At 39.6% G+C, this 25,153-nt stretch overlaps 1 protein-coding gene across 2 annotated transcripts in view; it reads right to left on the bottom strand.

Annotated features, from left to right (window-relative positions):
- Positions 1–25,153, bottom strand: part of FRYL (FRY like transcription coactivator) — a 292,372-nt gene that overhangs the window by 220,398 nt on the left and 46,821 nt on the right. For both annotated transcript variants that reach the window (XM_066232612.1, XM_066232613.1), the window contains exon 2: positions 15,320–15,493. The gene's annotated coding sequence lies outside the window, so the exon portion shown is untranslated. The remainder of the gene's footprint in view (positions 1–15,319; positions 15,494–25,153) is intronic.

The raw sequence follows: 25,153 nt of genomic DNA, 5'->3' as shown, positions 1-25,153 counted from the left end.
AGCAAATGAGCTGAGAAACAGGCACATCTGGATTCTTTTACATTTTAAAACAATAGTGGTTATATGAAGTTTTATGAGATAAAGTTCTCAAATTAAAATGCAACTGTGCTTTCAATATGTTTTTATATTGATTCTGAGCCTCAGAACAAAAGCTCGAAACCTTTCAAATAAAGATAAGTCAACATAATTAACACACTATTTATCTCAGTATTTCATGAATAAAGAATAAACCTAGCCCTGGCCTGCTAGCTCAGCAGTAGAGCATCAGTCCGGTGTGTGGGAGTCCCGGGTTCAATTCCTGGCCAAGGCACACAGCAGAAGCACCCATTTGCTTCTCTACCCTTCCTCCTCTCCTTTCTCTCTGTCTCTCTCTTCCCCTCCCGCAGCCAAGGCTCCATTGAAGCAAAGATGGCCCGGGCACTGAGGACGGCTCCATGGCCTCTGCCTCACACACTACAATGGCTCCGGTTGCAAGGGCACAATGTCCCAGATGGACAGAGCATCACCCCCTGCTGGGCATGCCGGGTGGATCCCAGTCAGGTGCATGCAGGCGTCTGTCTCTCTGCCTTTGCTTCTCACTCAGAAAAATACCAAAAAAAAACAACAAAAAACCAGAATGCATCTGCTTTATCAAAAGTTAAAAAACAAACAGGGAAAAGAGATATCATATTACAGCCAACAAATCACAGAGATGCTTATTTTAAGACTAGGTTCAATCATCTTCCGCTAATATCTTAGCATTAATTAAAAAGTAAAAAAAGGCCTGACCTGTGGTGGCGCAGTGGATAAAGCGTCAACCTGGAAACGCTGAGGTTGCCGGTTCAAAACCCTGGGCTTGCCTGGTCAAGGCACATATGGGAGTTGATGCTTCCTGCTCCTCCCCCCTTCTCTCTCTCTCTCTCTCTCTCTCTCTCTCTCTCTCCCCTCTCTATAATGAATAAATAAAAAATAAAAAATAATCTTTAAAAAAAAAAAAAGTCCAATTTAATATTATAAGGAAGATGTCATTCTCGTTTCATCCAGAATACTTAAAATAATCCCTAACCTGTTTCCCAAAAATGGAGACTCAGTTTACACACAGTGATAATGCAAGCAGCTGTAAAATCAGTTGCTATAACTGGTTTAAAATGAAACTTCCCTCCACTCCACCTAAATCATCCTTTTTCTCCTGCATCCCTACATGTCTTCTGTCTTGTACTTCTGCTCTGTGTTGAAAGACTATTTGGTCCTTTGCTTGGCTTAGTATATGGAGTTCAGGGTCATCAGAATGATACCTTCAGAATGTTGTTTCTGGCCCAAGTAACCAATTTAGGTTTTGCTGCTCTTCAGGTTAAGAAGTTTGACATACATTCAAATAATAATAAAGCTAAATGTAGCTACTAACTGAAAGATTTATCAGAATAACGAGGAAAAAAAAATGTTTTCCAGAGACCAAACACCAGGTACAGTATAAATAAAAACAGACATTAAGTCTACCACGTTCACTGAGCCCAACTATATATTAGGTAATAAAGGACACAAACAATGAATAAGACAAAGGCTGTGTGTGACCTTAACAAATCTGGAGAGTGGGTGTGACTCCCCCAGTTCTATGACCATCCCTCCTAAACTGTCCTAAACAGAAAGTGTCATTGAAACTTCCAACATGGTACAAATGGAGTTACTACAAAACTACAAATGCTTGTCACTGTATCAGGCTTCTAAACTAACATTGTGCTTATACTTGAGGATGTATATAATATTCTCATGTAGGATTTGAAATGAGAAAGGAAACAAAACGTGGAAAGTACAAAGTAAGGAACTGAGTCGTTTCTCCCACTTCATCAGGCTCTTCACCCTCACTGCTACTGATATAAATCCTACATGGAATGCAATTTTTCACTTATGACAATTTTATCTTTTAAGACTTTCAACCAAAAGTCACATGAAAATATTTTGTTTGGTAGACTCTCAGTTTTAAAACTAAAACTTTCATCACTCCAAACTTAATGCAGTTTGACTGAACCTCACAGTACCAGATGATGATTTGACTCTTACCTATAAGAATCTGCCCAGTTAATGTTTCAAAATAAATTTTTTTAATTTAATGTCCTAACTTAATCTTAAGCAAACTCATGCAAAATTTTCAATAAGATATTTTTACTTCAAACTAATACAACTAAAATACTTCTCATTAGTTAATACTGCTAAAACCAAAATTTTGAAAACTGAATTTGGGAAATTTACTTTTATAAATAGGCTTAAAAGATTTAGGCCCTTCTGCATTTGCAATGACAAATATAAATCCCCTTCAATATAGAACCAAGATTATCATAATCTCCCAACCCTTTTATTGCATCAATATGTATTAGAAAGCAAAAGAGTCATTTAATCCAAGAGGTGATTCAAAGAGACTAAAAGTTTATTTCTGAAAATTCACATGTAAGCCTAATCTATATAAACCCCATTTCCATTATAATTTCAGAGAAATGAGATGAGAAGGAAGCATGGATGTAGTACAGTTACAACAATATGAAGCTGTATTAACTTTGACAAAGTGATTTAACCTCATTTATAAGAAGAAAGGGAGAGAAGGAAGAGAGGAAGAAGAAAGGAAAATGGGAAATAAAGATGTAGTACATAATATAATTTTATAAGTCTGTAGGCAATAAATTATAGTACTCTTCTCTTCACACACACACATTCACAAACATATTAGCTGGCCCTGATATACAAACAAAGTCATATATGAGAAGTACATATTTAACCTAGCAAGGTAACTGATAACAAGTTAGCCACATGGACAATTTGTCTACAATATACCTCAGGTAAAAACGAGTACACTTACATATGCTACTTATTCATGATTAATTTGGCCATTCTCTACCACCAAAAAATCCGAATATTTAACATTCTAAATATGCCATTACTCCCCTGGGAGTCATAACAGTGCTCTGATATTGCCATATAAAAACCTATTTTTTTAGGTCAAACTACTGTAGAGTGTATAAGTATTATGTGATATTCACTGAACTGTAAAGACTGTTTCAAAAAGCAAGATTTCCCTACCTCTAAATGAGGTCACCCCCTATAGGTTCAACACAAGGTATGTGTAAAATTGGACTGAGGCTTGTCTCTTTCATAAGAGGCTTCAGTGAGTGATCTACCAATGGACTGGTCCCTAATTTCATACAATTCAGCAAACATCTATTGAGTTATCAGTTACAAAAATAAAAAACAAATACATGAATCTTTTTAATACAACACAGAGGGTGATGCCTCTTAGAATTGACATATCAACAACAACAAAAATGGGCTATGTGGGTTTAAAACATCAGATTAGGGTAATAGGTAGGATTTAAGCAGAGCCTATAGGGGGAGAAAGAGGGGAGATAGGGTTCTAGGGGCAGAGATGTCATGACAGAAGATGAAGACGGGCTCAAGAAAAGAGGTAGAAAGTATCCTGTCTGGTCAACTAACGGAAGGTATATCAAGAGGAGCAGAACTTGAGGCTTAAAGAAAATGATAGACTTCTGCTTCAGGTGGGTTTGCATTTTCCATAGCGAGGGAGTATATTCATCAGGGTTCACAGACTACAGAGAAACAGAACCAACAGGGTATATACAGATATGTAAGAGACTTATTGTGGGAATCAGCTCACACAATTATGGAGGCTGAGAAGTCCCACGACATGCCATCTGCAAGCTGGAGGGCCAGGAGAGCCAGTGCTATTTAATTCAGTGAGAGTCCACCAAGGGAGACAGTGGTTCAACTCTCAGTCTGAGGCCATGGGGGTGATGGCTGAGGAGAGGGCGGACGGGGACAAGGAGAAGAGGAGGTTCTGCTGATGTAAGTCTGAGTCCAAAGGCCCAAAAGGAGAAGCTCAAATGTCTGAGGAGATGAAGTCCTAGCCCAAGGAGGGAAAGCAAAATTGCCCTTTCTCTGCTTTTCTGTTCTATTTACATCCTCAAGGGGTTGGGTGAGAGGATCTTCACAGAGGTGAGGGTGGAGCTTCTTTACTTAGTCTACTAATTCAAATGCTAATCACTTCTGCAAACAACTGCACAGACTACCAGAAATACTGTTTCACCAAGCTCTCTGGGCTACCTGACCTGTAGGCCAGTCAAGTTCACACAGAACATTAGCCATCACAGGGAGCCTTTGGGAAAGGGAGTGATATGAGCAGACCTGTGATTACTAAAAGTTAGCTCTGCAGTAGATTATATAGGGAACAGAGACCAATGCAGAGTGGGACTGATTTGTAAAAACCTATCAGGGTAGTCAAGAGCTAACTTTCTGAACTAGGGAAATAAAGACGTGGGAGGAATGAACAAAGCACTGTGAACCGAACTGAAAGAATTTCACAACTGAACCACTGGGACACCATTACTTTTAACAACTACAACGACAGCCTCCTGCCCAGGCTCCTAAGCAACTCCTGCATGCATGGGCTCTGATGCATTCCTCCACCGGGGCCCAGGCTCCTGCCCAGGCTCCTAAGCAACTCCTGCATGCATGGGCTCTGATGCATTCCTCCACCGGGGCCCAGGCTCCTGCCCAGGCTCCTAAGCAACTCCTGCATGCATGGGCTCTGATGCATTCCTCCACCGGGGCCCAGGCTCCTGCCCAGGCTCCTAAGCAACTCCTGCATGCATGGGCTCTGATGCATTCCTCCACCGGGGCCCAGGCTCCTGCCCAGGCTCCTAAGCAACTCCTGCATGCATGGGCTCTGATGCATTCCTCCACCGGGGCCCAGGCTCCTGCCCAGGCTCCTAACCAACTCCTGCATGCATGGGCTCTGATGCATTCCTCCACCGAGGCCCAGGCTCCTAAGCAACTCCTGCATGCATGGGCTCTGATGCATTCCTCCACCGGGGCCCAGGCTCCTGACCAGGCTCCTAAGCAACTCCTGCATGCATGGGCTCTGATGCACTCCTCCACCAGGGCCCAGGCACTGTTTTACAGAGTACAGCAGATCCCATCCTGGCCCTCGGCCCCTTCTCTCAACGTGCCTGTCACACTGGTCTTTTGCTTTCCTAGCAGTTAAACTTCTTTCCTGCCTCGGGATCCTTCCACACTGTTTCTTATTTCTGGAAACTGGTACTGTGGGTTTTTTTCACCAGGTAAACCCTAACAGGCCTTCAAATCTCAGTTCAAATGTCACTTTCTCAAAGAAGATATCCACTAATCTCTCCAATCTAATCTTGAGTCCCAACCCTTAAATTTTCTCTTGAAATATTTACTATACATTTAAACATGGGTTTGTATATATATATTTGATTAACCTCCTTTCCCCCTTCAGCCTAGTCCCTGAGAGCTAGGATTATGACTATTATTACCTAGTGCCCAGCCCAAGGCCTGACACCTAGTAAGTGCTCAACAAACACTTGCTGATTTATATAATAATAAACCACAACAGGTCACTTCACGTTCTCAACTGGAAAAATATCAATAGTAACGCCATTACCTGGCAAAGGGAACACAGGAACACCAGGTTTGAGGATAAGGTCGATTCTACCTTGGGCATGCAGAGTCTGCAGCAAGAATGGAAAACAGGTCTGAGCTACAGACGTGGAACCATCAAATACGAACGATCTCTGAGGCAGGAGAATAAATGTAACATTATTGGAAAAGGAGGACAAGCAAAATAAAGCAAGTCAAAGGCACCTTAGAGAATACCTCTATTTAACTGGCAGAAAGAAGAAAACAAAAAGATTGGTATTCCTAATATGTAAAAAACATATAAAACAGAAAATGCCAACAAACCTAGAGAAAATAGGGCTAAAAAATGGGACAGCTAACAGAAAAAGAAATGCAAATGCCTCTTAATCATGCGAAGATATTCGGCCCAATGTGTACGTCAAGATAAACACAGTATGTTATCTAAGAAAATTCCCTGTTGATTTAAATGGTTCTGAAATGTCTATAAAAAAGAGAATTTTAAAGTTAAAGTAAAAGTCATTCAAACTCACTCATAATGAGAAATGGAAATTAACACTACAGTGAAATTCCATTTGGCAAAGGGGAAGGAGAAGGGGGAGGGGGAGGGGGAGGGGGAGGGAAGGGAAGGGAAGGGAAGGGAAGGGAAGGGAAGGGAAGGGAAGGGAAGGGAAGGGAAGGGAAGGGAAGGGAGAATGGGGGGGAGAGAGAGAGAGAAAGAGAGAGAGAGAGAGAGAGAAAGAACAAAAGAAAGAAAAAATGAAAGAAAAAAAGAAAAAGATGTTCTGTTGATAAGGTTCAGCATGTACTCTTACACTTTACCAATGGAAGCACAAAGGGATTCAATTCTGATGAGGATAAATGTAGCAATGTCTAGTAAAACTGAACACTCATTTACCCTTTGACTATGCAATTCTACATCTAGGAATCTGTCCCAAATATATAATGACAAATATAAAAAGACATTTATACACACAAGGTTGTTCATTGCAGTACTATTTACAAAAATTAGAAACAACCCAAATGCCCATCAATTGGGAACTAGTTAAATATGTAATATGGTTTATTTATTCACCAAATGGGATATTATGTAACTATAAATATAAAAAAGAATGAGTAATTTACTACTAATGAATGATCTCCAGAATATATTAAGTAAAAAATGCAAGGTAAATAGTCTTTTATCATTTATATAAGAAAGGAGTGATATGAATATACAGCATGCTTATATAAAAAAATATCAGAGTGAGAAAATACACTGAAGCTTTTAGAATGTAATTACTTAGAAAGGGAAGAAGAGATAAAGATAGAGAAAACAGAGAAGTTAGATTCCTTTGACTAAACCTTGTCCTGTGGATTTGACTTTGAAACTACTATACATAATTATAAAACAAAAATAAACTTAGAATAGTTATTAAATATAAAAAATAAAATAAATGAACTAAAATGCACATCTAGTTGATGCATAATTGTACAGAGAAAAATTATAAAGACTGACTTAAAACAGTGTGGTAGGCAGCCTCTGAGAGAAGCCCACTTCCAGGCATCCACACCTTAGATAATTATCTCCTCTTAAGTAGTGACTAGATTTAGAGACTTGCTTCTGCCTGACCTGTGGTGGCGCAGTGGATAAAGTGTCAACCTGGAAATGCTGAGGTCGCCGGTTCGAAACCCTGGGCTTGCCTGGTCAAGGCACATATGGGAGTTGATGCTTCCGCTCCGCCCCCTTCTCTCTCTCTCTTTCTCCTTCCCTTCTCTCTCTAGAAATAAATAAATCACTGGATAAATAGATACACAAAATGTGTATATACATGCAATGGAATATTTCTCAGCCTTAAAAAGGAAATTCTGACACATGTTACAACATGAATGGATATTGAAGACATTGTGCTGATTGTTATACGCTGGTCAAAAAGGACAAAAACTCTATGACTACACTTACGAAGTACCTAGAGTAGTTAAATGACCAGAAATGGTACTTGCCAGGGGCTGGGAGAGGAGAGAAATGGGGAGTTACTGTTTAATCAGTACAGAGTTTTGGTTTGGAAAAATGAAAAAACTTCTGGAGATAAATGGTAGTAATGATTGCACAAAAATGTAAATATATTTAATGTCAAAGAACTATACACTTAAAATGGTGAAAACGGTAAATTTTGTTGTATATATTTTACGACAATAATTTTTTTTCAAAAAAGAATACAACATATCTGATGGGTTGGTACTCTAAGGACAGGTTATAGAAAGGCCATGGCTTCCATGGTGGACACCCTTTTCTGCCCTGCTCCAAACTAACAACCAGCTGCCCTGCTGTTAGCTGCCCCATGCAGACGCTCAGGACCTGGAGGGTCTCTGGCCCTGGAGGGTCTCTGGCCAAGAGCCAGAAAGGACCTGAGACCTGCCAATAATCACATGAATGAGCTTGAAAGCACCCCACAAGGATCCTTTGTGTCCCCTCCAATTGAACCTTAGGCTGAATGCGGCCCCAGCTGCACTAGACAGCTTTGTGTGAGACCCTGAACTAAAGGCACCCAGGTAAGGTGTACTCTAGTCACTGTGAGATGATGTCTGCTGCATTAAGCCACTAAATTTGGGGGCGATTTGTTACACAACAATAGATAATTAACATACAGTAATATGACTAAATATTCCTAGGGAAATGTACCCTTCTTCAAAAAAAAATGCAAATTACATTGCTGGTTAAAGAGTTGGTCCCCAACTTACAATGGTTCAACTTATGATATTTCTATTTTACTATGGTGCAAAAGTGATACACATTTAATAGAAACCGCATTTCAAATTTTTAATTTTGATCTTTTCCAAGGCTAGCAATATGCAGTGCGCTGCTCTCCCATAATTCTAGGCAGCCACTGCAAGCCACAGCCTCCAGCCAGCCACACAATCAGGCGGGTAAACAACTGATACTCTACAGTGTGCTGTGTTGCCACTGTTTTCTGGATATTGTGTTCCAATCATGTTGAAGGTAGGCTAGGTTAAGCTATTACTATGTTTGTTAGGTTAGGTGTATTAAATGCATTTACAACTTACTACAGACTTACTTATTATCAGGATATAATTCCATCATAAGCTAAGGAGCATTTGTATATCCAAGAGAAAAAAGTTCACATGTCCAGCAAAAGACATGTACAAGAATGTTCATAGCAACATCATTCATAATTGTTTCAAACTAGAAGCAGCTCAAATATCCATCAACTGGAAAATAAATTTAAAATTCCCATATTTCCCACACTGGAATACAAAGCAATGAAAAACCCAAACTACTACAGAATACAACACAGGTAAATCTCACAGGTGCAAAATTGAGCAAAAGAAGGCAGACAGAAACAAACCTTTAACATTGGTATTGCTATTCTGAGACTCTTATGTGCATAATTGGGAACTATAAATGAGTAATTACATAATGTTCTAATTGTAGTTATTTCTGGTCTCATTGAGAACCAGGATTCCCAGCTGAAAGAAAGATACAAATGTAACTTTGAAAAGAATAAGTTAAAATCTTACAGTACTGATACTTGAATTCGATGTATCAGTATGTGCTCATGAGGCTGTCTGTCTTTTAAAATACTTTGATTTAGTTCTGACTACTGAGAAGGCCTAGTAACAGTGTTCATCCAGGAACGATGAGAAGCCTCAGAGCCCTGACTGTAGTCTTGAAATTCCATTCCCCAATAAAGGAATCAGGACGCTTTAAAGAACTTGCTGTTCTCAAGTGTGGAGATAAAATGTACATGAGATGAGCGTGGAATTTCTTTTCATACCAGATACAGAAGCTAACAAGCACTACCAGTCATGTTAAAATAATTCAGTAAGCAACTTGAAAAGGCTCCCACTAACCAAAGATTAAGTAATTTCAGTATTAATAAGGCTAATAAACATAATTTTTTAATCTAATATGTTTAAATTAAGAGTCCATAACAAGTCCAGCAGAAAAGGGAAGACCCTAATTGGTCACTGTTGGAGAAAGCTAATATGACCAACTCACTTTTTGAAATTGGGAAGCCAAGGCAAACTTCTATCCATTTTTCCCACCACACGGTCATGAGCCGCTTAATGACGGGAATACAGTCTCAGAAATATGCCCCTAGATAGAGGATTTTGTTGCTGTGCAAACATCAGAGTACACTAGGTGGTATAGCCTACTACATACCCACGCTGCATAATACAGTCTATTGCTCCTAGGCGACAAGCCTGTACATCAAGTTACTGTATAAAACAACATGAGATAAGAGGAAAAGAAAATAATGCAAACAAGAGATGCAATGAACACAGGATGCATCATGCTGCTGCTGGATAAGATAGCATATTGGATTACAGCAAACTTCATTTGTGTGTGTGTGTGTGTGTGTGTGTGTGTGTGTGTGTGTGAGAGAGAGAGGGGGGGGGAGGGAGAGAGAGAGAAAGAGAGAGAAAGGGAGAGAGAGTCAGAGACAGTGAGAGTAACAGAGATAGGGACAAACAGAGAGGAAGCAAGAGAGATGAGAAGCATCAACTCTTCATTGTGGCTCCTTAGTTGTTCATTGATTGCTTTCTCATATGTGCCTTGACCAGGGGGACGACAGCAGAGCGAGTGATCTCTTGCTCAAGCCAGTGAGGTCATGTCTAGGATCCCATGCTGAAGCCAGTGACCCCACGCTCAAGCTGGATGAGCCTGCACTCAAGCCAACAACCTCGGGCTTTTGAACCTGGGTCCTCTGCATACCAGTTCCACACTCTATCCACTGCACCACCACCTGGTCAGGCCAAACTTTTCTTAAGTAGAAAGAGCACACTCTAAAATAATAAAAATTGTAGTGTAGGGAATACATAAATCAGTAACAGTCATTTGTTATCATTATCAAATCTTAGGTGCTGTACATAATCTTATGCACAACTAGCAGCACAGGTTTACTTACACCTGCATCCCACATACACGTGAGCAATGTGTTACACTAGGATAACAGCTGCACTGTCATCAGGTGATAGGAATTTTTTCAGCCCCATTGTAATCTTATAGGACCACTGTCATATATGTGGCCCTTTGTTGACTAAACATTGTTATGTGGTGCATGACTCTACAAACTGTACTAATAAGGTAACAAGTAATACATAAGGAACAGTTTCTCCATATAGAACATTCCACCTAATATAGGAACAGTAAGGTTATAGTATTAAAATATCACTATCTTACAACCCCTAATGATTTAAGACCTAAAAACAGGGAGTCCATCACCTGATTTTGTAAATAAAGTTTTACGGGAACATAGCCATGCCTGTTCATCTACAGTTTGTCTGTGGCTGCTTCCCCGTCACTACGGCGGAGGTTAGTAGTTGCTGCAGAGGAGACCAGATGGCCCACAGAGTCTAAAATATACACTATTTGCTCCCTTACAGAGAAAGTTTGCCACCCTCTTATCTAAAGCATTGAGCACAAAGAGCTGCTAATCAGACACAAGCAGACGTTGTTGCTAAAGACACAGACTAGGCAAAGGAAACCAAACCCGAACCCCAGCACGTCTCTAGATCCAACCACCAATTAACAAGAGATACAAAGGACGAACGAGTGTGTTTAATCACTTCACAGAAACGTAATCAGAAGCATCCACGTCTACAGAACAAAGACCCAACTTGTTCAATAAGTTTCAAGGAGGAAAAGGGGAGGAGGGATGGGGGAAAAAAACCTTAAGAGAAAAATCTACCAAATGCAATGGAGGGGAAGAGCTTATCCATATCCTGATTTAATCCAGTCAAATGCTTTAAAAATATATGAAAGTTAGGATTAGCATCAACTGGATAGTTTATTATGTTTAAGGATGATAATGGCATTGTGGTTATAATCATATATATATGTGTGTGTGTGTGTGTGTGTGTTTTAAGAGATAGGATGACAAAAAATGAGAGAGGGAGAGAGATGAGAAGCATCAATTCATAGTTGCTTGACTTTAGTTGTTCACTGATCACTTCTCATACATGTCTTGACTGGGGAGACTCTAGCTTAGCCAGCGACCTCTTGCTCAAGCCACTGACCTCTGGGCCCGTGTCAGTGATCCCATGCTCAATCTGGTGACCCCGTGCTCAAACTGGTGACCTCAGGGCTTTCAACTGGGGGCCTCAGCATTCTGGGTCGGTGCTCTATCCACTCACTACCACACTACTAGTTAGGCTGTAGCTATACATTTTTTTAAAAGTTCTTATACTTTAAGAATACATACTGAAATCCAAATAAATAATCTGATGTTTAAAATCTGCTTTAAAATAATACAGGAGTAAGAGAGAAGTCAGTGGGAGACAATTTGGCCATGACTTGATAATTATTGAATGTGAGAGATTAATACAAGGGGGTTCATTATACATGTCTATTTACATTTGTGTGTGTGTGTGTTTATCTTTTTGTATTTTTCTGAAGTGAGAAGTGGGGAGGCAAAGAGACAAACTCCTGCATGTTTGCCAGGATCAACCTGGCAAGCCCACTGAAGGGTGATGCTCTGCCCATCTGGGGCATTGCTCCGTTGCAATCAGAGCCATTCTAGCACCTGAAGTAGAGGCCATGGAGCTATCCTCAACACCCGGGTCAACTTTGCTCCAATAGAACCTTGCCTGCAGGAGAGGAAGAGAGAGATAAAGAGAAAGGAGAGGAGAAGGAGTGGAGAAGCAGATGGGCGCTTCTCCTGTGTGCCCTGACCAGAAATCGAACCCAGGACTTCCACACGCTGGGCCAATGCTCTACCACTGAGCCAACCGGCAAGGGCCACTTTAGTATATATTTTAAATTTTTCAAAAGAAAAATTAAAAATAAGGCACAAATTTCTCCTTCAGACACAAAAAAATAAATCTGAAGTGAAAAGAACAGTATGTCAGCCCCAAAAAGGCAACCTGACAGTGACAGGTGTATAGTCTTCCCAAAGGGTAAGAAGCCAACTTTACAAAGAGCCAGTTTGGAGAGACTTTTTTTCCCAACCACAGGAAGCAGCTAGAACTAGAAAAAAAGAATGTGGATGGCAAGGTAACCTAAGTTTGAGGTTTGTAGAACAGGTTCCTCAGGGTGTTAGAAAGGCAGTAGATTGTAGGGTGACTGTGAGGTCTGGGTGAGTATAAGGCTAATGCGGCCAGGAAATAAGTACCAACAGAAAAACAAAAATTGTTCAGAAACTAAAAGCCATAACCAAGACAAAGAACAGATTTGAAAAATGTGACAGGCCTGACCTGTGGTGGCGCAGTGGATAAAGCGTCGACCTGGAAATGCTGAGGTCGCCAGTTCAAAACCCTGGGCTTGCCTGGTCAAGGCATATATGGGAGTTGATGCTTCCAGCTCCTCCCCCTTCTCTCTTTCTGTCTCTCTCTCCTCTCTCTCCCTCTCTCTCCTCTCTAAAAATGAATAAATAAATAAATTTTCTGACCTGTGGTGGCACAGTGGATAAAGCGTCAACCTGGAAACACTGAGGTTGCCGGTTCAAAACCCTGGGCTTGTCTGGTCAAGGCACATATGGGAGTTGATGCTTCCTGCCCCTCCCCCCCATAATGAATAAATAAAATCTTAAAAAATATGTTAAAAAAAAAAAAAAGCCTGACCTGTGGTGGCGCAGTAGAAAAAGCATTGACCTAGAATGCTGAGGTCACCAGTTTGAAATCCTGGGCTTGCCTGGTCAGGGCACATATGGGAGTTGATGCTTCCTGCTCCTCCCTCCCCCTTCTCTCTCTCTCTCTCTCATTCTCTCTCCTCTCTAAAAATTAATAAAAGAAAATTTTTTTTAAAATGTGACATGATAGAGTGTTATGACCATGACAGGAAACTTTCCAAGACCTCAGAAACGTAAGTGTTGCAGGCGATGATGAGGTCTGAGGCAAGAAGTGATGGGCTGCCAGTGGCTCACAGAGCTGTGTGGTTCCAGACCTGCTGAACGAACGCTGCTTATGACTGGTTTCAGCTAACCACTGGAGAATCACACCCTTCTTCCAAGCTCGTTTCAGAAGTATCTCTAAGTTTTAAAAGGATCCCATGACTGGAATCACATATCTAAGAAGTAGTGATCCTGGGAACTTACTAAGATGAAGTGATGGATGCTAGCCAGTTCAAGAAAGCAGGATGAGAGCCACAAATATAACTTAAGAGACAGAAAAGGAACATCTGAGTCAAACGAAGAAAAACATTATATAGGTCCAACAGGAGGGAAGGATAAGAATGTCGAGAAAAAGGAAATAAAAGAAATCATTTTCAAAAGAAAATAGTTAACTGAAAAATGTTCTGATAGTAAAGATCTTATTTCAATCCCACAATTCAAAGAAAATAATATAAAAATATCTCGAGATAGGTTAGGGAAGAAAAAGTATCCTCAAAAATCTATTACTAGGGGCCTGACCTGTGGTGGCGCAGTGGGATAAAGCGTCGACCTGGAACACTGAGGTCGCCGGTTCGAAACCTTGGGCTTGCCTGGTCAAGGCACATATGGGAGTTGATGCTTCCTGCTCCTCCCCCTTCTCTCTCTCTCTCTGTCTCTCTCTCTCACTCCTCTCTCTCTAAAAAAAAATCAATAAATAAAATATTTTAAAAAAATAAAAAAAATAAAAAATAAATCTATTACTAGGCCCTGGCCGGTTGGCTCAGTGGTAGAGCATCGGCCTGGCGTGCAGGAGTCCCGGGTTCGATTCCCGGCCAGGGCACACAGGAGAAGCGCCCATCTGCTTCTCCACCCCTCCCCCTCTCCTTCCTCTCTGTCTCTCTCTTCCCCTCCCACAGCCAAGGCTCCATTGGAACAAAGTTTGCCCGGACGCTGAAGATGGCTCTGTGGCCTCTGCCTCAGGCGCTAGAATGGCTCTGATTGCGGCAAAGTGACGCCCCAGATGGGCAGAGCATCGCCCCCTGGTGGGCATGCCGGGTGGATCCCGGTTGGGCGCATGCAGGAGTCTGTCTGACTGCCTCCCCGTTTCCAACTCAGGAAAAATACAAAAAAAAAAAAAAATCTATTACTTTGTTCATTATAGTCATAAAGTGTTAGGTGTATGAAAACACCAAAAAAACTTATAAATCATTTAGTTTAATTCATTCATTTCATAGATAAGAAAACTAAATTCTACTAAGGCTAATTAACTTACACTCAAGAATACAATGCAATTAATTATTAGAACTAGAAACAAAATGTATACCATTCTTCACTCAACCTCCCTGCCTTGTATCCTTACCTAACGCCACGGTTTCCATTTGGTGACTTACTTCCTTACAAATACCAAATGTGATTATATTTTCATTCATAAATAGCAAGCATTTGGCAAGTGTTTGTTGACTAACATTCAAAATAAGCCTACTTCAATTTTTTTTCAATCTTAAAGTTCTCCAATTTCAGCAATTTGTTCTGCTCAATTTTACTCCCCAAATGTGTTTGGAGTAAATCTCAGAAATGTTCAAAAACATGTCGATAAACTAGCAACCATGATCCCAATAAATGTTAGAATGTGGAAAGACACACACAGTGCTATGCTATAAAAAGAGCTGGCATTATATACCTCTCCTATCTCCATGAATGTGTACTTAATTTACAATTGCTAGGAAGAGGACAGTCTAAACCCAATGTATTCAAATACCTAAATAGAAAGGAAATTATAGTAACGAGATAAACTACCTCAGCCTTACAATATGAGGTTAAGTAAACACACAAAGTTTTTCATATATTTTTATAGTCATTCTTTATAAATAATACATATTGTACTGCACCCAGAATATAATGTAGAAAGAATGTTTTGAAACCTCCATAAACTTGATGTTACTACTATTCTGAGATATGATGTTTTCCTAAACTAGCAAAAAAAAGGTGCAGGTATTACTGATATGTAAAAAGAGAAGGCATAATATAGAGAAGGCAATCCAAAAATTGTTTTACAAATTTCTGTTACTTTTTAAAGTACATCTCCTTACCACTTAGAAAGGGTTGTTGAGGCACCAAGTTTGTAGAAAAGATACCAAATTTGGAAAGGATCCATCTGGAAGCCTTTTCGATCTTGTACAGTATTTTATAGGCACACAAGTGGGCACACTGGTGCAAAGCAGTAGTTATTCACCATGTACAAAGCAGAAATGGAATGGTCAAGGCTGGAAGAGAAGAGAAAGATGGTTCGTTATTAGTAACAGCCAAGTTTGCAACAAAAGTTGTAATATTAAGCAGTTTCACATAACATATCATTATTAGTATTGGTTTTTATAATTGAGAATTTGACCAAGAAGAATTTACTTATAAAAGAAATCTCAACTATATAGGGAGAGAATCTATCTGAAGAGCGAAAACAAGAAAATGAGAATTCATCTTTTTAAGGTCCTAACTAAAATATTTTTTCACCACCCGTAATAGCTTTCTCAAGTACATGATGAATTTTCTCACCATCTAAATATAATTACCTGATTCTTGATGACACAAGCGTCATCATCATAAGAGTACTTCCATAGTACTTAAAGACATATATATTATGGGACTTGGGGTCATGACCCTAGAACTATCTATCTTCCAAAAAGTACCCTAAGAAGTAAGCACTCTATTGCTGGTAGCAGTGCAGTATCTACAAAATTAAGAATGTTCTTCTCCTTTGACTCAACAATCCTTCTGAGACGTTTTCCTACAGATATACAGTAATTGCACACCCACAAAATAAGGTGTACAGTGGGATTATTTGTAAAAGTGAAACGCTGAAAACAACCCAAGAGAACTGGTAAAGTCACCTATGATACATCCATAAGAAATATCACGCAGCTGTAAAAATGAATGAGAAAGCATTTCGTGTTCTTCTATGAAAAGATCACCAGAATAAGCCAAGTACAGAGTAATTCTATATTTTAAATTAGGGGAAGGGGAGGCCTGGTCAGTTAGCTCATTCAGTTAGTGGTCCTGAAACACCAAGGTTGCAGGTTAGACCCCCAGATCAGGGCACAGACAGGAAGTAACCAGTGAATGCACAACTAAGTGGACCCACAAATGAACGGCTTCTCTCGCCCCCCACTTCTTCTCACTGTCTCTCTAAAATCAATGAAAATAAATAAATAAAATAAAACAAAGGAGGGGGAAAGGGTAGTAAGACTATTCTTATTTGTTGATATTTATCTAAAAAGCAATGTAAAGATACTAAAACATTGGTAAAAAATGATTACCCACAAGGGCAGTAAGGAAACAGGGATAGGAGTTAAGACTTCTCAATGTGTCATTTTGACTTCTGAAATCATGTAAATGCTCAAACGAAAAATTAAATTTAAGATAATTTTCCTAAATATGCTTGATTTTTACTTTGATTCCTTTTTCATAAAGACATGAGCTAAAATATGACCAGTATAACAAGGCTGCTTTCCTGGAAAATCAAATAGCAATTATGATACTATCCTTAAAAAAAAAAAAATTCTCTTTCCTACTAGAAACTGTTCAACATATATTCAGTGTCTACTATACCTACTTTACACCAAAACTAAATATCAATACATCAGAAACAAAGCTGAAAAATGCCCGCTCCAGTGACCTTAAAACAACTGTTTCTGTCATTGTTAGTGAAGGTACAGTAAAAAAAAAAAAGGCATAAATATATACTGTTAAAGGAAATGTAAATTTAAATTTGACAAGCATCATGAAAAGCAATTTGTCAATATGTAACAAGAATCTTTAAAATATTTAAAATATTCACAGCTAGCCTGGCCCTGTGGTGGCGCAGTGGATAAAAGTGTCAACCTGGAATGCTGAGGTCGCCGGTTCAAAACCCTGGGCTTGCCTGGTCAAGGCACATATGGGAGTTGATGCTTCCCGCTCCTCCCTCCTTTTCTCTCTCTGTCTCTTTCTCTCCTCTCTTCAAAATGAATAAATAAAATCTAAAAAAAAAAAAAAATTCACACACAGCTATTGACCAAGTAATTACACTTCTGCAAACTAAAAATACACAGAATTTGATACACCAGTTTTTTACATTATTTATAAAAAAAAATTGTAAGAAAGCTAAATGTTCAAAATTGGAAAATAGTTAACTAAATTATGATTTACTCAGCAGATGCAATATTAGGCCACAGTTAACCCAGAATTAATGTCTAGTTGAACATGGTACATTAACCACAAATTCCCAACTCCCTCCCCAGACTCCTCTGAACTGTAAATTTGAGTAACTAAAAGAAATAAGAACAGAGCCCTGACGGGCTGGCTAGCCCTGAATCACAGAAAATGCTGGTTTGATCCCTGGTCAGGGCACCTACAGGAACAGGTTAATGTTCCTGTCTCTCTCTCTCTCCCTCCCTTCCTCCTGAAGTTAATAAATAAAATATATACACATATTAAAAATAAGAACACAGAAGAAGAGACCAGAACAGGCATTCACTGGTAAGATAAAATTAAAATATAACTTCAAAATAATGTGGGGAAATGCTGTTAACAAAAAAAAAACACAGGCAGAACCCAAAGTCATATATAGTTTATGCCAGATTTTCTAAATTACATTAAAACATGGAGAAATAAACTACTAAATATTATTTCTAAATAGTGATTTTAAAAATGCTTTTCTGTATTTTCCAAAAATATCTCTAAAGGACATTTGTTGCCGTTATGGTGAGAAAAATAAAATCACTTTAAAAGCATACATATGCCCACTAGGATAGCTATAATCAAAAAGAGAGATAATCAATGTTGACAAGTATGTGATCAGAACCCTCACACACTGCTGGTGGGAAGATAAAATGGTGCAGCCACTTGAGAAAACAGTGTGGCAGTTCCTCAAAAATTAAACATGACCCAGCAATTCCACTCCCAGAAATATACCAAGAGAAACGAAAGCATACAGCCGTGCAAAAGAACGTACACAAATTCACAGAGCAGCACTATTCGTAATAGCCAAAAGGCAGAAATAACACAAATGGCATCAACTGAAGAATGTATAAATAAACTGTGACATTTCCCTCCAATGGAATGAAGTACTGACACATGCTACAACACAGATGAATCTTAACATTTTGCTAAGTGAAAGAAGCCATCGTAAAGGGCCACATATTACATGATTCCACTTCTACAAAATGTACAGATAGATAACTTTATATAGAGAAATAAAAATAGATTGGTGGTCAAACTAGGACCAGGAAAGAGGTAATAGAGAGTGACTACTAATGAGTATAGGGTTTCTTTGGAGGATAAAGAAAATGTTCTAAAACTGATTGTGGTGATGGTTGCACAATTCTGTGCATATACAAAAACTTAAATTGTATACTTTTAAACTGATGATTTGAATAGTGTGTGAGGCCCTGGCCGGTTGGCTCAGTGGTAGAGCATCGGCCTGGCGTGCGGAGGTCCCGGGTTCGATTTCCAGCCAGGGCACACAGGAGAGGCGCCCATTTGCTTCTCCACCCCTCCCCTTCTCCTTCCTCTCTGTCTCTCTCTCTTCCCCTCCCGCAGCCGAGGCTCCATTGGAGCTAAAGATGGCCCGGGCGCTGGGGATGGCTCCTTGGCCTCTGCCCCAGGCGCTAGAGTGGCTCTGGTCGCGACAGAGCAACGACCCGGATGGGCAGAGCGTCGCCCCCTGGTGGGTGTGCCAGGTGGATCCCCCTTGGGCGCATGCGGGAGTCTGTCTGACTGCCTCCCCGTTTCCAGCTTCAGAAAAATACAAAAAAAAAAAAAAATAGTGTGTGAATTTTAGCCCAGCAAAGCTGCTATATTAAAATATATTTACAGGGATGGGCAAAGGTAGATTTACAGTTGTGGGAATACGAAACTCAGTTTATTCTAGTATTATTTTCCATATGAAAAACTGTAAACCTACTTTTGCCCACTTCTGTATATAGTCTATTAACTTCTTCACCCGTAACCAATATTTCACACATTATTACTTATCACCTGGGAATAATATATAATGAAAAATATATAATTGGATTCAAAGTAAGATTTTGCCAAACCTAAAACCATGGATAAGGCACAACTTCCAAGCTTCAATTTCTTTGTGGGGGGAGGAAGCATCCTCTCTGATACACCTTCTCATTTTTTCTCCTAAAAATTGAGCTACATGCTTACACCGAGTAAATATTATTTGTTCCAAAATCTTTTCATGCCAGTTATATTTACTATAATTATGTGATTTAGTTACATATTACATCAAAAATTGAGTGCAAAAATAAAATTCTTTGTCATTGAAACTTAAGCTTTCCAAATTGAAAAAGACAAGTCACTTTTAAAATATACTAAAGAGAAGACCTCAGGCTATGCAGAAAACTAATGATATAGAAGCATTTAAATACACTCATGAATTATAAAATATTTAAGTTATGTCTCTTTTGTATGATTCTTAATTTTAATCAAGTATTTTGTTTAACCAACTCAACTACTTGTTGATTATACAAACTACTATATATTGCATTAGAGAAACTCAACCTTATATAAGTTATTTATATAAAAGGCTAACATAAGTACACTACTATTCCATTACTATTAATCTATCTAACACTTTAAAGCAGTGGTAGTCAACCTGGTCCCTACCACCCACTAGTGGGCGTTCCAGCTTTCATGGTGGGTGGTAGAGGAGCAACCAAAGTATAAATAAAAAGATAGATTTAACTATAGTAAGTTGTTTTATAAAGGTTTCTTCTGCCAAACTTGGTGAAAATCCAACATAAAGTACTTGGTAAGTAATTCTTATTATATGCTTTAACTTGCTGTAACTCTGCTTTATAAATTTTATAAAGTTACTTCCCTACTTTATAAATCACCATTACTGTGGAACTGGGTGGTCAGAAAATGTTACTACTAACAGAGATACAAAAGTGGGCGGTAGGTATAAAAAGGTTGACTACCCCTGCTCTAAAGAGTGATGGCTGATCCTAGTGAGTTCCCTTTTAAAGAGGTTGAAACATTCCTACCCTATAAGTTCCCAAGAGCACCAGAGTCCCTCCCTATCAGTCCTTCCTCTCTACAGATATTCTCCTCTCGTAAACTCAAAGAGGGTGCCCAATTTAACTCTTCAAATTCAATTCAAGGCTGCTAAAGTCCCTCTTTCTTAAACACTCCAAATCCTTTCTTTTGAAAGCTAAACTTACGTCTGACCTATATATTCAGATGACCATTAAGCAAACAAAAAAATCTTACATTCATGCTCCACAAATTCCTCTTTATTTCCTCTTACCATACATTTGTGCCTCTACTTTCTCAACTATCAATTTATCTTCAGCAACCACTCATTTGCACTGACCTCAATTACTACAACACTAACTCTTCCTAATGCCTTCAAAAGATTTCTAAGTGGTCATTCTAACTGGTCTCTGACCTCCTCTGTCTCACTACTCCAATATACCTAATATTGCTGTTAAATGCACCTTCCTAATACATAATTCTAATCACACAACTCCCCGGCTTGGTCATTCAGTAGTACTCCAAATGTCTACAGAATGGAATCCAGAAATTCATTCGCTTCAAAGTCAAGATCCTAATGGAAAAAAATAAACCACTGGCCCATCTACCTAATGTTCTCTAACTATAGTCAGGCTGAATTCTGCTCTGTGCAAACACATCCAATTCATTCTTATACCTCTATTTTTCATCCAGCTGGAAGGACCTGCTTTCATTTCTAGGTACTGAAACTCCTTTAAAGTCATTTTTAAAGCAGAAAAATCTTTTATCCAGAGCCTCAGGCTTCTCAACAGTAACACCTTCAAGGGCTGTTTGATAAGGATTATAAAGTATTAGAAGAATTAGAAGTATTAAGTGTAAAACCAGAACAATAGCCAACAGATATCACTCAACAAATGTCATTACTGTTGTTAATCAAAAGGAGTACTCAATAAATATTTTTTAAATTAACACAAAACATCTTTTCCATTCAAACTACACTCTTTGTTCTACAAGTAACAGTTTAAGGTTTAATACCTCTGGAAGTTAAAGATAATGAAAAATTTTGATAATCAATAGTTTTTCAATTTATAGGAATCTCACAAAGATTCATAACATAAGAACAACACCCTACTGTCTGACCAGGCGGTGGTGCAGTGGATACCTCTACTGGTAGGACTGGGACACGGAAGACCCAGGCTCAAAACCCCGAGGTCGCCAGCTTAAGTGTAGGCTCATCTGGTTAGAGGAAAGCTCACCTGCTTGAGCCCAAGGTCACTGGCTTGAGCAAGGGCTCACTCAGTCTGCTGAAGACCCACGGTCAAGGCACATATGAGAAAGCAATCATTGAACAACTAAGGTGCTGCAATGAAGACTGATGCTTCTCATCTCTCCCCCTTTCAGTCTGTCTGTCCCTATCTGTCCCTCTCTTTGTCTCTCTCTAGCTCTGTCACACACACACACACACAAAGAATACCCCACTATTTCATGGTTTAGTCAACTTGATTTATAATCATTTCAGATATATGTATGTCAAGTCGTTATGCTGCACACCTTAAACTTATGCTGTATTGTATGTCAATTGAATCTCAATAAAACAAAAGGGAAAAATAACAATTTGGTTCACTTATATCTACCAAAAATGGAGGGCAAGCTTTTCCCAAATAAAGTAGTTTTTATCATTTGTTGTTGTTTTTTAACAAATAACATGTAATTTACCTTCTTAACCACTTTTAAGTGCACAGTTTAGTGGCATTAAGTACAATCACGTTGTGTAAACATCACAAACATCCATCTCCAGAACTCATCTTGTAAAACATCTGTACTCATTAAACACAACTCTCCATTTCTGCCTGCCCCCGCTTCTGGACACAGCACTCGACTTCCTGTTTCTATGAGCTGGACTACTCCAGATGCCACTTAAGTGATAGCTGAAGTTTTGTGACTAGCTTCTTTCACTAGACATGATGTCTCTTTAAGGTTTATTTGTGTTATTTACTTTTCAACAAGAACTCCAAAACCATACAAAGGACATGGTTTTAAAATGCTCTGAATAATATGACACTACCCTGCAGATATGGAAGATTCAAATTACAGGGAGAAAGGAAAAAGAGAATAACATGTACTCAATTATATGTAGACAAAAAAAGAAAGAAAAAAAGGTTGAGAATCACTACACTAGTGGAAGGGTCACACATTTAAATCTAAATATAGTCTCTGCTTTTCTGAGATGCTTGTCCACAGGTACATTTCTTAGGTACTCAAAAATTGGGAAATTTTATTACTGTCAAAGGCAGGTGTCCCCAAACTACACCCGGGGGCCGCATGTGGTCCCCTGAGGCCATTTATCCGCCCCCCCCCACTTCCGGAAGGGTGGTTTATTCATTGGTGGTCAGTGAGAGGAGCACTGTATACGGCAGCCCTCCAACGGTCTGAGGGACAGTGAACTGGCCCCCTGTGTAAAAAGTTTGGGGACCTCTGGTCAAAGGTATTAGGGAAAAAATTATTTTGAGCAGGGATGGGAGATGAAAGGCATTGAAGGGCCCGAGTAGAGGATAAAATTCCAACTTGAAAGTCCAATGATCCAAGAAGGCTGGTTGCCAGTGAGCCAAAAATCTACTATCACAGCCTCATCTTCCCTAAATTTTGATGTTTTCCTCAAACTTCACCTGATGACTTTTCCACTGAGCATGAATTTACAATGGGACGGGAGATACGAGGTTATGATATACAGCCTACTTACACCTTAAATGTAGTCTCACTATATAATTCTGTCTTCACAGTAATATGAATGTCCTTCTGCTGCACAATTAAAGTAAATATCCTCACCATCATATATTGCTACCTTCTCTCTCCCTTAAAAATTATAAACTTCTAGTACATTTCAAAAAATTAAAAACTAAAAACCTAACTTCAAACTTGCTCTAACTATATTTTTTCATATCTTAAATTATAGTAAATAGCACCACAATTAGAAGAATTTAAAATGTTATGAAAAAATCAGATTTTTAGGGCTCTCACAAAATAAATTCCCACTTGTAACAAAAGTCTACATTTCCCATTAACTTATTGTTTTCACAGAGTAGTTTCTTTTGATCATAGTCTGAAAAATGTTACTAACAAAAGGAGTACTGTGTTCACAAAATAGTTTTATCTTCAGTGATGTAACAAGAAGTCAGTGGTTTCCTTTCTGTGGTAAACAATGGGCCTTGGGAAATAGTCCCTGTTAAATGTCTTTTACATTTTTTAATACACAATTGGTTCAACTTCCTAATACTCACCATTTACCAGAAATGTGAAAGATAAAAATCTACCAAGATACACAATATAACTAAGCAAGCCAAAAGAAGAAAAATAAAATTACAAAGGCTCCCTAAAGAGGGTGGAGTAGAGAAAACTTCCAACCCAAAGCCAGCCATCTCTAAACTACTTTTAAAAACTGTGAATTATCAGTTTCAAGGTTACAAAAAATCTCACATCTTTTTTCTCCATTCCTAGGGGATCGAGTCTATCAGCCCACAAACATACAATGATCATCAACCACATTAAAGGGGAAAAGGTCCTCCTGTGATATTGTGACTTTTAATAAGAAATATATATACTACACTTAGTCTTTGTTCCATTTCTGACACAGAACTCCTAAAACTCTTGAAATTTCCTAAGTGACGAGAGCTGTAAGTGTCTTTTGTGCTAATCAGGTAACTTTGGACTGAACCTAAAGATGGGGATGGGTTGCCAGGAAAACAAACCTCGTGATGTAGAGAGTTGGAACTTTAGTCCCACACCCCTTAAGAGGGGGCAGTTGAAGGGTGACTCAATTGCCAATGGTCAATGATATCTCTAGCATGCCTATGTAATGACGCCTCCATAAAAACCCGTATGGACAGGGTTCAAAGAACTTCCTGGTGGGTGACATAGGATGAAGGGAGAGGTGCGCTCTGAGGGCGTGGACCTCCTGCCTTTCCCTAGACTCTGTATCGCTTCCACCTGGCTGTTCCTGAGTGATAGCCTTAAACTGGCGATCCAGTACGCAAAACCCACTTTTGTGAGTCACTCCAGCAAATTAATTGAACCCAAGGGGGCGGGGGATTAGACCCTCTAATCCAGGGGTCCCCAAACTGCAGCCCCCTGAGGCCATTTATCTGGCCCCCGCCTCACTTCCGGAAGGGGCACCTCCTTCATTGGTGGTCAGTGAGAAGCATAGTTCCCATTGAAATACTGGTCGGTTTGTTGATTTAAATTTACTTGTTCTTCATTTTAAATATTGTATTTGTTCCCGTTTTGGTTTTTTTTACTTTAAAATAAGATATGTGCAGTGTGCACAGGGATTTGTTCATAGTTTTTTTTATAGTCCAGACCTCCAACGGTCTGAGGGACAGTGAACTGGCCCCCTGTGTAAAAAGTTTGGGGACTCCTGCTCTAATCTATATTTTCTGACATAGTATGTTAGAAAAAGAGGTGACGGCCCTGGCCGGTTGGCTCAGCGGTAGAGTGTCGGCCTGGCGTGCGGGGGACCCGGGTTCGATTCCCGGCCAGGGCACATAGGAGAAGCGCCCATTTGCTTCTCCACCCCCCTCCCCTCCTTCCTCTCTGTCTCTCTCTTCCCCTCCCGCAGCCAAGGCTCCATTGGAGCAAAGATGGCCTGGGCGCTGGGGATGGCTCCTTGGCCTCTGCCCCAGGCGCTAGAGTGGCTCTGGTCCCGGCAGAGCGACGCCCCGGATGGGCAGAGCATCGCCCCTGGTGGGCGAGCCGGGTGGATCCTGGTCGGGCGCATGCGGGAGTCTGTCTGACTGTCTCTCTCCGTTTCCAGCTTCAGAAAAATACAAAAAAAAAATAAAAAAAGAAAATAAAAAAAAAGAAAAGAAAAAGAGGTGACAATGCTGGGTTTGCAACTGGTGTCTGAAGGGAATGATGCAGGGGTAGTCTTGTAG

The sequence above is a fragment of the Saccopteryx bilineata genome, chromosome 5 (genome assembly GCF_036850765.1).
Source record: "Saccopteryx bilineata isolate mSacBil1 chromosome 5, mSacBil1_pri_phased_curated, whole genome shotgun sequence".
In the NCBI taxonomy this organism is placed as follows: domain Eukaryota; kingdom Metazoa; phylum Chordata; class Mammalia; order Chiroptera; family Emballonuridae; genus Saccopteryx; species Saccopteryx bilineata.
The sequence above is the reverse complement of the archived record's forward strand: the minus strand, read 5'-3'. Positions and strand labels throughout refer to the sequence as shown.